The sequence below is a fragment of the Elephantulus edwardii genome, unplaced genomic scaffold, assembly GCF_000299155.1.
Source record: "Elephantulus edwardii isolate Elephantulus edwardi_28Jun2011 unplaced genomic scaffold, EleEdw1.0 scaffold00215, whole genome shotgun sequence".
In the NCBI taxonomy this organism is placed as follows: Eukaryota; Metazoa; Chordata; class Mammalia; order Macroscelidea; family Macroscelididae; genus Elephantulus; species Elephantulus edwardii.
Genome location: NW_006399965.1, coordinates 1,844,167 through 1,847,825, shown reverse-complemented (window position 1 = coordinate 1,847,825; position 3,659 = coordinate 1,844,167). Strand labels below are relative to the sequence as shown.

General features: G+C 39.8%; 1 pseudogene; it reads left to right on the top strand.

The window, feature by feature from the left end:
• The first annotated feature begins 1,640 nt into the window (after positions 1 to 1,640).
• Positions 1,641 to 2,427, top strand: LOC102870079 (annotated as a pseudogene).
• The last annotated feature ends 1,232 nt before the right edge of the window (positions 2,428 to 3,659 follow it).

Sequence of the window (3,659 nt, the reverse complement as noted above, 5' to 3'; positions counted from 1 at the left end):
CATTTAGGAAGTGGATGCCACTCCTGCTTCTAAGCCTGTTTTAATCTGGGAGTTCCACCAAACATTGTCCACCATGGGTAACCATTATAGCATTTGACACCCCAGTGGCACAGTGTTCAGCATCACCCCAACCACAGGTTACCTTAGTACAGCAAATTGACAGACCAGTGCTGCAACAGTTAGAAGATATTCATCCTGAACACAGTAAACACCAAACTGACATTTAAATACAAAGGCCCATTAACCAGGTCCTGAGTGATTTAAACAAGAGGTTTTCTGGCCCATAGCTCATTCTTAGCAAAAATCCAGCAAATCCAAACAGCTCATGTACATTTCTGAATGAAATAAAAAACAAACAAGGCAACCCCACAGTCTTTACCCAATCCTCAAACAAAACAAGAGAACCCACCTTCTGGAATCCAACTGCTTCACACATGAGTCTCCAAACTGGAGACTTGGTCAGGCCCCAACTGACTTTTTTTTTTAATTAATTCATATCTTTTATTAAGTCATAATTACTTGTAGTCTGATTTGTTCCCTACTGATTTAAATACAAAGGCCAGCTCACTAGGTCCTGATTGACTCTCAATATGAGGCTTCCAGTCTACAACTCATTGTTTGCTAAATCAAATCAGTTGACATATGTTTGTGAACAAAATAAAAAACCCAACCAAACAGCCCACACCTGTCCTTCAACCAAAACAAGAGAGCACCCTTCCAGAATCCAACTGCTTCATAGGAGAGGTTTTTCCTTGGAAAAGGACATGATGTTTGGAAAGGTGGAGGGTTGGCAAAAAAACCTCAACCAGATGGACTGAGAAGGAACTCAGTCCTGCTATCTCTGTGATTTTTAAGTTCTGACTTCCAAGATAATAAATTTGTGTTATTTTAGACTACTAAATGTGTGTTAGGGAGTGTAGTGGCTTCATGGTGTGCTGTCAACTCGAAGGCATATGGTTCCAGTCCACCAACTGTTCCGAGGGAGAAAAATCGGCTATTTCCTCCCATGTGAGTCAGCTATGAGTCAATTTCAATTCAACAGTACATCGCCATAGTAAGTTTGTGCTAATTTTGTTATTAGAATAGCAATACAAAGAGTGAAAGTAATAGTCATTTTATTACTTATAAAATCTTGAGATAGCTGTTCTTATAAGAACAAATAAAGAAAAAAATAAACCCGTTGTCATTGAGTCAGAACTCACTGACCCTCCAGAGGGTTTTCAGAGGCTGTAAATCACATGGCTTGAAGAAAGCACACATCCTTCTCCCTCAGGTCTGCTGGTGGATTTGAACTGCCTCACTTTGAGTTGATTGCACATCTTCCTACAAACTGGACCACCGGAACTCCCAATTTAAAAAAAAATTACAAATATGGAAACATTACCAATGGTTGCTGAAAAAATGCAAAAGTTTATTTGAAATGCCAAGATAACAGAACACCAGTGACTTATCAAGAGCGAGTGAAAGAATTTGTTCTTAAAAACAATGTATTTGGGGGGACCATGTTGCAGCCGAACATCTTGCTCACTGGCACACCAGGGGTTGGAAAAACCACACTAGACAAAGAGCTTGCCTCAAGATCAGGACTGAAATACATTAATGTGGATGATTTAGCTAAAGAAGTCTGATCACCGGATATCATGGAGTCTGGAAGGATGACTTCTCCCAAGAGCAGGCTGAAAGATGCACAGATGATGGCACAAATCCTGAAGGATATCAGCATTACAGAATATGAGCCAAGAGTTAGAAATCAGATGTTGGAGTTTGCCTTCCGATATGTAACTACAATTCTAGACGATGCAAAAATTTATTCAAGCCGTGCTAAGAAAGCAACTGTTGATGCAGATGATGTGCGACTGGCAATCCAGTGTCGTGCTGACCAGTCTTTCACCTCTCCTCCTTCAAGAGATTTTTTTATTAGATATTGCACTGCAAAGAAATCAAACTCCTTTGCCTTTGATCAAGCCATATTCTGGGCCTAGATTGCCCCCTGATAGGTACTGCTTAACTGCTCCAAATTGTAGACTTAAGTCCATACAGAAAAAGACATCTGGTGCTGCAGGAAGAATAACAGTTCCAAGGCTAAGTGTTGGTTCTGTTATTAGCAGACCTAGTACTCCCACACTAGGTACACCAACCCCACAAACCATGTCTGTTTAAACTAAAGTAGGGACTCCAATGTCCCTCACAGGGCAACGATTTACAGTCCAGATGCCTACGTCACAGACTCCGGCTGTAAAACCATCGATTCCAGCAATGTCAGCAGTTCAGAATGTTCTGATTAATCCATCATTAATTGGGTCCAAAAATATTCTTATTACAACTAATATGGTATCATCACAAAATACTGCCAGTGAACCATCTAATGCATTGAAAAGAAAACATGAAGACGACGACGATGATGATGGTGACTATGATAATTTGTAATCTAGTCTTGATACATTTAACATACATGCTTGGTCTTAAATCTATTGTACTGAAATTAAACATGCATGCTGGATATTTTCAGTTTGTCTTAGGAAACTATTAGCATTTAATGAGTGAATACAATTCTTTTCAATTGAGATGTTGGATTTTTTTAAAAAATAGAATTAATTACAGCTTTTCATCAGCCTTTAAGTGACAAAAATAAAGATGTCATCAATTTAAAAAACAAACAAACAATGTATTTGGATTTTGTAAATGAACTAGTAGAAAGAAAAAAAAAAAAGACTTATCTTACATTACGGCACTTCCAAGAGAGATTTGGGGTTCCTGGGTGGTGGGAAAAAAAGAGCCTAAGAGCTCCTTGGGAGAAGTGAGGGTGAGCAATCTCCCTGGAAACCTGCTGGAGGGTCAGCCATGGATGGATCAGTCTCCACTTGACAACAGATAAGCAGCTAACTGAAAGGTTAGTGGTTCGAATCAGCCAGCCATTTGATAGGAGACAAAATCTGTTTCTGGTAAGATTTACAGTCTGGGAAAGCCTATGGAGGATTTATACTCAGTCCTCTCGGGTTATTATAAGAAAGAATGACTCAGCAGCAGATGTTTGATGTATTCCGTTAGTGTGGTTGTTGGGTGGTACAGAATTGGAAAGAACACTGCCCAATCCTGCACCATCCTCACAACTGATGTTTGAGCCTCCGGCTGCCACCACTGTGTCAGCCCATCATGCTGAGGGGCTTCCTTTTCATTTGCTGCTGCTCTGCCAAGCATGATGTCCTTCTCAGGGCCTGGTTGACCTTGAAAGGCTGCCTCACTGTCCCCTGAAGTCTCATTACGCTCCTTCCTAAGGAACAGCTCTGCTGTACTGCTCCTAAGAGAAGTTTGTTCTTTAGGGAGTCCACAATATAGTCAATGTTCTTCCCCATTACCACAAATCAAAGCTATCAATTCTTTTTTAAAAAAATTGTAATTTTAATGAAAGTTTGCAGAAAAGTTGGATTCGCATTCATTCATTCATTCATTCATTGTTACACCTTTTCCTCCCTACTCTCCCAGTTTGCTTAAAAAAAATCATTCATTGATGCATAATTTCCTCCCTCCCTCCCCTAGTCCACTTTTCTATGCACCTCCTATTCTGAACTGTTGTCATACAATAATTCATAATTAGGTATTTGTTCTAACCAGTTTTTTCTTTCTTTCATCTGTCCAGTGCACTGTTCATTATTTATCCC